At 39.4% G+C, this 11,288-nt stretch overlaps 1 pseudogene across 1 annotated transcript; it reads right to left on the bottom strand.

Moving 5' to 3' along the window:
• Nucleotides 1-2,426: 2,426 nt before the first annotated feature.
• Nucleotides 2,427-3,920, bottom strand: LOC100953326 (annotated as a pseudogene). The gene has a single exon (XR_001161843.1). The product of XR_001161843.1 is annotated as a serine/threonine-protein phosphatase 2A regulatory subunit B'' subunit gamma pseudogene (transcript).
• Nucleotides 3,921-11,288: the final 7,368 nt, after the last annotated feature.

Raw genomic sequence — 11,288 nt, 5'->3', positions numbered from 1 at the left:
AAACCTTTCTATTTCAAAAACAAGTAAATCTCCTCTAAAAACTACAGGGAGTCTCCTGCCTTCCTCCTTTCAATAGCATATGTATAACACCATGGAAGGTAAAAAATGCTTCTAAAACTGTTAAAACCTTAAATGACTATATAAAGGAAGGATGGTCCCCCACTTTTAATAACTATACCCGCAACCTATTACATACTATTAGAGTCATAAATGAGACCAAAGTTCCAACTATCACAGGAGACACATTTCTTCATAGCCTCACTAGTTTCTGGTCTCTTATCAGATCATGGGGGGATACGGTCGCAATGTTCCTTCTCATAAGTCTTATCAGCCTCGCCTTCCTCCGTGTTCTCTAAAAACGTGTGGTATCCACACGAAAACATCAGATTCTCTTAGCCCAAGCACTCCATAACCCTGCTAATGAAGTTTGGGTGTCTCTAATACACCATCAATTATAGATAGAGCTCTCCATGACGGGCAACTGGGAACACTGAGGAGGACACGACCTAAGACAGGCACTCCCCAGAGCAGGTAAGGGGAGGTAGCCAATGATGGGCAACTTGTCCCCAGGTCCCTGACCTAAGACAGAGACTCTCTTATCTTTAAAAAATAAAAAGGGAGGAGATGTAAGGGTTAACAACTATATTACAGCACATTCAAAAAAAGTGCATCTTAGAAGGAGGCGCCTAGCGACCTTGCTGATTAAGAAAAACGATACAAAAGACCACAGGCGGTTTAAACATATGCACACATTCCAAAGAAATTTACTCATATCACTCTCCACCTTCTTCCTACTTCATCCTCACTATACTAGCCTATCACAAACCAGGACTACATACATAACCAAATCTAGAAGTACCCCTCATTCTCCCACTAACTAAACCTATAAAACCCCCTACCTATTACAATAAACAGCTTTGGCTCTGTCCCTTTCCCAATGTGTCTGTCTTGTCTTATTTATCAATCCCCTTAAATATGCCGACTCCCCAAACCGCTGCCGCCCGCTGGTCGGGAGGCGGCAGGACAGGGGACCTGCAGTGGCTTAATCAGTCCTGGTTCAGCCCAGCCAGAGCAACCACTGGGTGGGGAAATGGCAGTGTTGGCACAGGGCATGCGTTCAACCAGATCAGTCCTAGTTCACCCTGCCATGGCAACCAGAGGGCAGGGGAACAGCAGTAACCAGATCAGTCCTAGTTCAGCCCTGCCAGGGAAACTGTGGGGGGCAGGGAAATGGGGAGTAGAGGACTCCTCTGCCGCCACTCACTGTTTGCACACAGCACTAGCAAGCCGATCTGGGCCCTCCCGGCACAGGAGCCCTTAGTAAGGAACTCTTCTGCCACCACCTGAGGGATGCCAGTGGCTCTACCAAACAGTTCTGGGCCCACCTGGAGCAATAGACTCCTCCACTGTGGCCCTGCAAGTTGCATGTGGCTCTAACAACTAGTTCTGGTCCTGCCCAACATGGGTGTCTGGCACAGGAAACCCCTTCACCACCACCCATAGGATGCGCATGGCTCTAGCAAAGAGTTCTGGGCCCGCCTAGAGCAGTAGACTCCTCTGCAGTGGCCTGGCTGGTTGTGTGTGGCTCTAAGAAGCAGTTCCGGGCCTGCCCAACACTGGTGTCTGGAGCTGGGAACTCCTCTGCCACCGACCGAGGGGTGTGCATGGCACTAGCAAGCTGATCTGGGCCCTCCCAGCATGGGATCCTGGAGCAAGGAACTCCTCTGCCACCACCCACTGGACATGCTTGGCTCTAGCAAACAGTTCTGAGCCTTCCCAGAGTGTTAGACTCCTCTGCCGTGACCCCACAGGTTGCATGTGGCTCTAGCAAGCAGTTATGAGTCAACCCAACACAAGTGTCTGAAGCGGGAACTCCTCCGCTGGCCTTCATGGAGTGTGCATGTCTGTAGCAAGCAGTTTTGGGCCTGCCCAGAATGGAGGACTCCTCCACCGCTGCCCGCAGGACACCCGCAGCACTAGCAAGCAGTTCTGGGCCCACCAGAATGGGAGCCTAGAGGGGGGATCTCCTCTGCTGCCTGTGGCATGAGCAACTCTAGCAAGCAGTTCTGAGCCCACCCAGAGTGGGGGACTCCTCCACTGCCACCCACGGGATGTGCGTGGCTCTACAAGTAGTCCTGTGCCTTCCCGGAGCTGGGGGCTCCTTTGCAGCCACCCGCCACCAACAGGAGGTGTGTAACTGTAGCAAGCAGTTCTGGCGCCCACTTTGTACCTGTATTTTGTGTTCTTAAATGCTTTTCCTTGGATTTACAACTTGCTGAACTTCTTTCTGGGCTCAGCTCCCTGCCTTTGGCTTCATAGATTCTGATTCCATCCAGTTTTTCTTCCTTTGCTCAGGAGCCTCTGACAAAGGCTGGTACCATTTGGCCATCTTCCTAGAATCCCCCCCACTCACTTTTTTATCTCTCTTTTTTTTTTCTCTAGACATAGGAAGTGTTTATTTAGACCATTTCTAAGGATTCTGCTTCAAAGGTTTTGCATGAAGCATCCAAGCATATCGTAATGAAGACAGTCTAGTCTTTCAGAGATCATGTGTCGTCAAGGTCTCCAGAGTTTTCACTGTCATTTGCAACAAGAGCTTCCCTGTTTTCGTAAGTCCAGAAGCCATTTAGATCAATTAGAATGGTGGTGACTGTGTCTCCTTGATTACTGTTGATTAAATCCTGAAGAGAAATTTTCAAAGGATCTTTTGGTTTTACCATGTCAAATATTTCATCCTTCACATCTTGAAATGAAACAGGATTTTTTCCATGGATTTTCATTAGTTCTTGTATGGCCCTAAAGAAATAATTAAGGGAAAAGACATTCAGATAGCCTTTGTTCTCAATATCAAGCAGTTTGAAAATATATTGCAGAGTTGCAGGTTCCTTTCTGTTTTCTAATGCAAGAACAAAGTCCAAGTAAGTCTTATAGTCCATTTCTCCATCGTAAGTGAGACATTCCTGGAAAACACCATCTAAGAAAACATTGGTCATAGTTGCTGTTCCATAGCAGGAGAGCTCTTCTTTACTGAGCATGCCATTGTGATCTTTATCAAGATTCAAATACTGGCCATAAACTCTTAGGGCAGAAGGAGCAGAAAACCAATTTGTTTCTTGACTCTCCTTGGACAGTTCTTCATCCCTTAGCTCCAATAAATCATCTAGGAAGCTGCATGCTAAAATATCTTGAATTTTTATCTTCCCTGTTCTTAGAGGGTCTAAAAAGAAGAAGAACTTTCTAACTGCCATACACACATAAAAGGAGTAAAAGGATTTTTCCAGCCCATCTAATTGTGGAAAAGTAGGGATAAGTTCCAATATGTAGTTTTCTAAATCAGATTCTCGAAGGTACCCTTGCCCAGTAACATCATATAAACTGAGTCCTATTCTTGTTTGATGAAGCCAAACTTTTCTCATAACATAGTTAAAGAATTGCATGATGGAAATTCTTCCATATGAATCTGCATGAAGGAGTTTAGCAAAGACTTTTGCTGTGAAAAATTGCTTGCACTTTGGTCCAGCCTTTTCACCAACCTTCAAAAATTTTTCATAATTGATCATTGCTTCCTCTCCAATCATAGGTGGTGTCTGGTGTTTGTCCAGCAAAAACCATAAGTTCTGTAATTCTTCATTATCTAATAGTTCTCTGCTTTTCCTTTGTAGGAAGACAGCTCTGGATTCCTCTCTTAATTTCTGTAGTAAGACTTCATCTTCAGCTGGCAGCCTATAATAAAACTGGGGAATGGTCTTATAGAATTCATTTGTGCTTTTTCTACCACCTTTCCATTCTGAATAGTATTTGGTAAATAAATCCACTTCTTCATCTTTTAATTCTTGTTCACTTTTTTTTTTTTTTTTTTTTTTGTTTGGACCGGTGCTGGGCTTCGCTAAGCCCCAGGGAAGAACTTCTTTCCAGTCCATGGCCGACTCCCGCGCAGCAGCGCTTGCATTTGCTGTTTACTACCGCTCCACTCCTACCAGCTCCCACGTCAGACTCCGACAGGCCCCCTGAAGGTTAGGCAGGCAACACAGGCACCATCTTGGGTGGGCAGAAGTGTTTGATAAGGAGGTAAAAACTGCATCTACTGCAGCGAACCGACAGGAAAAGGCAGACGTGAAAGAAACGGAAAATGATCTTCCTTAGGGAATCATCCCAACGACACCAAGCCTGATTTTAAAAGCCAGAATAAAGACCATGATGTTATTCACTGTGGGACTCTAGTGCGGGTGTATAATGTGACTCCCACTTTTTTATCTCAAGTTTCTCCTCGAACACTCCCTTATCTTCAGGCTTCTTCTCAGAGTTCTCCTCACCCTTGAGGGCACTGGGACTAATGGATTCAAAGGAAATTTTATTTTTAAGGGTAGGGAGCTTGGTTTTCACAATCCTTTATATACCAACAATAGTCAAGGGGGAAAAAAAAAACAATCAAGGACTCTATTCCCTTTTCTATAATGCCAAAGAAGATGAATATCTGGGAGTGTATCTAACTAAGGATGTGAAAGATCTCTATAAAAAGAACTATGAAGCTCTGAGAAAAGAAATATATGAAGATGTTAACAAATGGAAATATATACCATGCTCATGGCTGGGAAGAATCAACATTGTTAAAATGTCCATACTACCTAAAGCAATCTACAGATTTAATGTGATCCCTATTAAAGCACCTCTGTCATACTTTAAAGATCCAGAAAAATCAGTACTTTGTTTTATATGGAAACAGAAAAAAACCTCAAATAGCCAAGACATTACTCAGAAATAAAAACAAATTGGGGGGAATCACACTTCCAGACACAGACTAGACTATAACTTGATAGTGATTTTAAACAGCATGGTACTGGCACAAAAACAGAGAGGAACAGAATTGAAGACCAAAAGGTGAACCCAGACACTTATCATCATTTGATCTTTGATAATCCTATAAAAAAATATAAATTGGGGGAATGATTGCCTATTTAACAAATGGTGCTAAATGAATTGGCTGGCAACCTGTAGAAGACTGAAACTGAACCCACACCCTTCTCCTCTAACAAAAATTGACTCTCACTGGTTAAAGGACTTAAACTTAAGACATGAAACTATAAAAATTACTGGAGACAGAGGGGAAACACTTGAAAACATTGGCCCGGGAGAATACATTATGAGGAGGACACCCTGGGAAATTGAAGCAACATCAAAAATATATTACTGGGATCTGATCAAATTAAGAAGTTTCTGCACTGCCAAGAACACATTAAGTAAAGCAAATAGCCCTTAGAATGGGAGTGGAGTTTTGCAAGTTATATTTCCCACAAAGGTCTAATAACCAGGACCCACAGAGAACTTAAACTTAATAATAAGGAAAAAACAAGTGATCCCATTTCATTATGGGCAAGAGACATAAACAGAAGCTTCTCTGAAGAAGACAGGTGCATGGTCTACAGACACATGAAAAAATGCTCATCATCTTTAATCATCGGAGAAATGTAAATCAAAACCACTCTGAGATACCATCTAACTCCAGTAAGAGTAGCCCACATCACAAAATCCCAAAACTACAGATGTTGGTGTAGATGTGGAGAAAAGGGAACACTTCTGTATGGCTTGTGGGAATGTAAGCTAGTATGTTCCTTTTGGAAGGAAATTTGGAGAATACTCAGGGAATACTATTCAGGCATAAAAATGGTGGAAATTTTACCTCTTTTGTATCAGTCTGGATAGAGTTGAAGAAAATTTTCTTTAGTAAAGTATAACAAGAGGAAAAAAGCAAATATCCATTGTTTTCACCACTAATATGAAGCCAGTTGACAAATACATGCCCACACAAAAGAAAAATTCAATTTAATTAAAGTTGGGAAGAGGGGGAGGTAGAGAGGAAGGGGATTGGAAGAGAGGAGGAAGTACTCTCACCTAATACAATGTAAGTGTATATGGCACACCTCCAAGGTGAGAGGCACAACTAATACAGGGACCCTACGTAAGAAAGGCAAACATTGTAATTTTACCCTCATATTAATCTGTAATTTAAAAAAAGAATATGACACAAAAAGAACAGCAAGTGCAAATGCCTTGAGGTTGAAAGGAAGCCCAAATTACAAAGAAGCCCTGTGCTGCTATAGCACAGTGAATTATGGGTAGAACTGTGAAAGACAAAGAGAAGTAGCCATGAACAAGATCAGGTAAGGCCTGAAAGGCCTTGGTAAGGACTTTTGATTTTATTATAATTGCACAGGAAAGAGTTGAAGAATATTTTGGTGTGTTTGTTTAGCAGGGTAAGAATATTATCTGATTTACCTGTTAAAAGATAAGTCAGACTGCTATATTGCCAATAGATTATAAAGGCACAACTAGGATGTGGAATTTGGAAGCATAAAATAACTATAATTTTAATATTCTGGCTAGAACCAGAGTCTGGAATTTTATAGTTTTGGATAGATTAAGTTTAGCTATCTCTAGGCTATAAGGCATCCTATCCCCAGTTTATGCTGTCATATTAATTAATTTGTTATAGAAGTGAAGGATTTCCCTGTGGAAAAAGTGATCAGAGATATCACCTCCTTGGAGGAATGAATGTCCTGCCTACCACAACCCTATCTCATTAGATCAGTAGATGATCAGCCAGCTATCCAATCAGACTCCTCCTGGGAATTTCAAATAACAACTCAGTCTTAGCTGGTACATTTGAACATGGAAATATGACAGCCATCCTTGGGCATGTACACAAAATATTTGTTGTATGAATGAGTGCACAACAAAACAGAAGAGACTGATCTGCACAGAAGAAATGAAGCAGATGTGTAAGGGGAGCCCAGACGAGAAAGAGAGACAAAGCAAGGTTTCTGGTGACTTTCTAGTTCCCAGTTTCTGACACTTCTGAAGCTTATCTTGCTTCCTTGCATTCCTTGGATACCCATTTCATTATAAAACATCCTCAGTTTTGCCTAAGTGTATTTCTTTTATTGCACCTCAAGAACCCTTGTTGCAGGGTGTATACATTCAAGGCTCTTGCCCTATATCCTGTCATGTGTAGCTGGTGGTGCCCTTGCTTTCCAAACCCTTACCAACTACAGAAAACAGGTTTCATTAACAGTGGGTTAATGTAAACAGACTGGTATATCAGTTCACTTATTATTGTTGAAACAAGGTATCTTTGCATGCTTATATGTACAAATTTTGTATGGTGTTAGATAAAAGAAAATAGTGATGAGTAAGCGTCATAAAAGTGACTAAAATTTACCACAGAATTCCAAACATTTTAGTCTACAAGAAGCTGTATGCAGCTGTATAGCTGATGCTATATATCCTGGTATAGCAACCAAAGATATCCTTTACAAAAAGACAAAAACTGTTTATTAGTGCACATCTTGCAAGGTTTATCTTTGCATACATGAAAACAGCACTTGTTGACAGGACTAACCCACAAAAGAGCAGATTTGGCAATAAAGTGTGAGTCAATTTCATTTTTTCCTATATAAATATATGGTTATAATTTGTATAATTGTTGAAACTTTTTTGTGTTGAAAATTCTAAGAAATGAAAAAAATTCTGGAGAATTCAGGGATGGGGTTAAAGTAGTTTGGGTCAGTGGGGTACATATGGTTAAGGTTGCTTTGGATAATTGGGCTCTTTTCTCGCTTCATATGAAGTGTAGAATTATTATTTTTAGATCTGCAAAATGTCATTATTTTAAAGGTGATTGAATTTAAACTGTAGGCACTTTGGGTAGTGTATACATTTTAACAACATTGGTGCTGCCAATCCGAGAACATAATATATTTTCCATTTGTTTACATTCTCTGCTATTTACATCCTCGGTAATTTATAGTTCTCTCAGTAGAGGTCTTTTACCTTCCTTGTTAGGTATATTTTAGGTATTTTGTTTTCTTTGATACTGTTGTAAAAGGGGTTGAGTCTTTGATTTGATTCTCCACTTGGTTATCGTGGGTGTAGAGGAATGCCACAGGTTTGTGGAGCTTTTTGTTTGTTTGTTTGTTTTCTCTCTTTTTTAAATTAAATGATAGCTGTGTACATTAATGCAATCATGGGATACAGTGTGGTGTTTTCATATACAATTTGAAATGTTTTCATCAAACTGGTTAACATAGCCTTTATGTCATTTTCCTAGTTATTGTGTTAAGATGTTTATATTCTACTTTCAGAAAGATTTGATTGTACCCTAGTAAGATAAACCACAGAGGTGATCCCTCCAATCACCCTCCCTCCACCCATCCATCCCCTCCCGTCCCCTCCTCCCCCCTCCCCATATTCTTAGGCAATAGTTAGGTTATAGCTTTCATATGAAAACCATAAATTAGTTTCATAATAGGGCTTTGTACATTGGACACTTTTTCTTCCATTCTTGTGATACTTTGCTAAGAAGAACATTTCCCAGCTCCATTCATGTAAACATGAAGGAGGTAAAGTCTCCATCTTTCTTTATGGCTGCATAGTAGATTTGTGCACATTGATTTTGTAACTGCAGACTCTGTTAAATTTATTTTTTCAATTCTAGGAGTCTCTTAGCAGAATATGGTTTTCAATATATAATATTATGTCATCTGAAAAGAGTGATAGTTTGACTTTTCTGTCCTCATGTGGATATCCTTGATTTCTTTCTTTTGTCTCATCACTCTGGCTGGGACTTCCAGCACTATCTTGAATAGAAAGGGTAACACTGGGCAACCTGGTCTAACCCAGATCAAAGTAGGAATGCTTTCAATTTTTCCCCATTCAGTGTAATGCTTGCTGTGCTCTGTCATAGTGGCTTTTATAATTTTGAGGTGTGATACATCTATGCTTATTTTGTTTAACATAAAATGGAGCTGAAATTTGTCATATGTTTTCTCTGTAGCTATTGAGCTGATCATATTATCTTTGTTTTTGCTTGTTTATGTGGTAAACAAAAGTCTATAACACATTTATAGATTTGTGTATGCTGAACCATTTTTGATGAAGCCCACAAGGTCAGAGTGGATCATTTTTTGAAATGCCGCTGAATTTGATTTTCTGGAACTTTGTTAATAATTTTTGCATCTATATTCACAAGGGATGTTAGTCTGTAGTTTTCTTTTTTGTTATGTCCATTCCTGGATTTGGCATAACATGATACTGGATTCACACTACAAGCTGGAGAGGATACCTCCCTCCCAATGTTTTGAAATAATTCAGCTGTGAAGCCAACTATTCACAGAAAAGATTTTCTAAGAAAAAAATTTTTTAAGAAAGTTTTTTTAAATTGTTGCTTCAATTGTATTACTTGATATTGGTCTGTTTAGTTCTAGTTCCTCCTGCTTTATCCTAGAGAACTTGTGTGTTTCCTGGAATTTGTCCATTTCCTCTGCATTTTCCAGTTTATGTTCATAAAAGTTTTTATACTATTCAAAGTTCATGTTTTGGATTTCTGTGCTTTCAGCTGTAATATCTCTATTTTCATTTCTGATTGAGATTTTTAGTGTCCTTTCCTTTCTGTTTTTGATTAATCTAGGAAGGGATCCAACTTAGTTTACCTTTTCAAAGAGCCAACTTTTTGTTTCATCAATCTTTTGCATAATTCTTTTGTTATTGATATCATTTAGTTTGGATCTGACATTAGGTATTTCTTTTCTTCTTCTAAGCTTGGGATTAGTTTACTTTTTCTTTTTTAATTCTTTAGATTTTTGATTTGCAGTCTTTCTACTTTTTTTTTTTTTTTTGGATGCAAGTATTTAGACCTACACATTTTCCATTTAGGACTGCTTTTGCTGAATCCCATGAATTTTGATAGTTTGTTCCCCTTTGTTATTTACTTCCAAAAGTCTTATGATTTCCATTTTAATTTCCCCTTAACTTAGTAATATTTCAACAATAGGTTGTTTAATTTCCATGATTTTATGAAGTATTGAGTGTTTCTCTTGAAAGTGATTTGTCATTTTATTCCATTGTTAAGAAGATACATGGTGTAATTTTATTTTTATTGTTGGGGATTCATTAATACAACAAAGAACCACGTTATATTGATTGCATTTGTTAGGTAAATACCCTCTTATAATTGTGTCCAACCCCCAAAAGGTGTACCACACACCATGACCCCCACTCCCTTCTCCTTTCCTCTGCCTTCTCTTCCCATCCCCCACATCCCACCATGTACTAGATCATTAATTGTCCTCATATCAGAATTGAGTACATAGGATTCTTGCTTCTCTATTCTTGTGATGCATTACTGAGAATAATGTGTTCTACTTCCATCCAGGGTAATACAAAAGATGCAAAGTCTCCATCTTTTTTAGTGGCTGAATAGTATTCCATGGAATACATACACCACGGCTTATTAATCCATTCCAGGGTAAGTGGGCATTTAGGCTGTTTCCACATTTTGGTGATTGTAAATTGAGCTGTGATAAATAGTCTTGTGAAAGTATCCTTATGGTAAAAGGATTTTCTTCCTTCTGGGTAGATGCCCAGCAATGGGATTTCAGGATCAAATGGGAGGTCTAGTTTGAGTTCTCTGAGAGTTCTTCATACTTCCACCCAAAAAAGTTGTATTAGTTTTCAGCCCTACCAGCAGTGTAAAAGTGTTCCCTTCTCTCCACCATCTATGCCAGCATCTGCAGTTTGAGATGTTGTGATGTGGGCCATTCTCACAGGAGTTAGATGATATCTCATTGTGGTTTTATTTTTCTGTTTATATTTTGATTTATTTTATTTTTTATTAGATCATAATTGTGTACATTAATTCTATCATAGGATACAGTGTGTTGCTTCGATATACAGTTTGAAAAACTCTCATCCAACTGGCTAACATAGCCATCATGTATTTCTCACAATTGTTGTGTTAAGACCTTTAGACAAATTCACATGTACCCTAATAGGATAAATCACACATGTGATCCCCACAATATCCTCTCTTCACCCATCCTCTCCCCCCTCCCCTACTCTCCTTCTCCCCTTTCCCTGTAGTCTTGGACTTCATTTGGATTATAGCTTCCCTAGATAGCTAACAATTAGTTTCATAATAGTATTGAGTACATTGGATACTTTTCCTTCCATTCTTGAGATACTTTGCTAAGGAAGACATTTTCCAGCTCCATCCATGTGAACATGAAGAAGGCAAAGTCTCCATCTTTCTTTGTGGCTGTATAGTATTCCATGGTGTACATATACCATAATTTATGGATTCATTCATGGGTCAATGGGCACTTGGGCTTCTTCCACAACCTAGCAATTATGAATTGGGCTGCAATGAACATTCTGGTACAGATATCTGTATTATAGCATGATTTATGGTCTTCTCGGTATATACCTAACAGAGGAATTATAGGATCAAATGGTAG

This window comes from Otolemur garnettii, unplaced genomic scaffold, assembly GCF_000181295.1.
Source record: "Otolemur garnettii isolate 467f Iridium unplaced genomic scaffold, OtoGar3 scaffold00284, whole genome shotgun sequence".
Taxonomy (NCBI): domain Eukaryota; kingdom Metazoa; phylum Chordata; class Mammalia; order Primates; family Galagidae; genus Otolemur; species Otolemur garnettii.
This window is presented reverse-complemented; position numbering and strand designations above follow the sequence as displayed.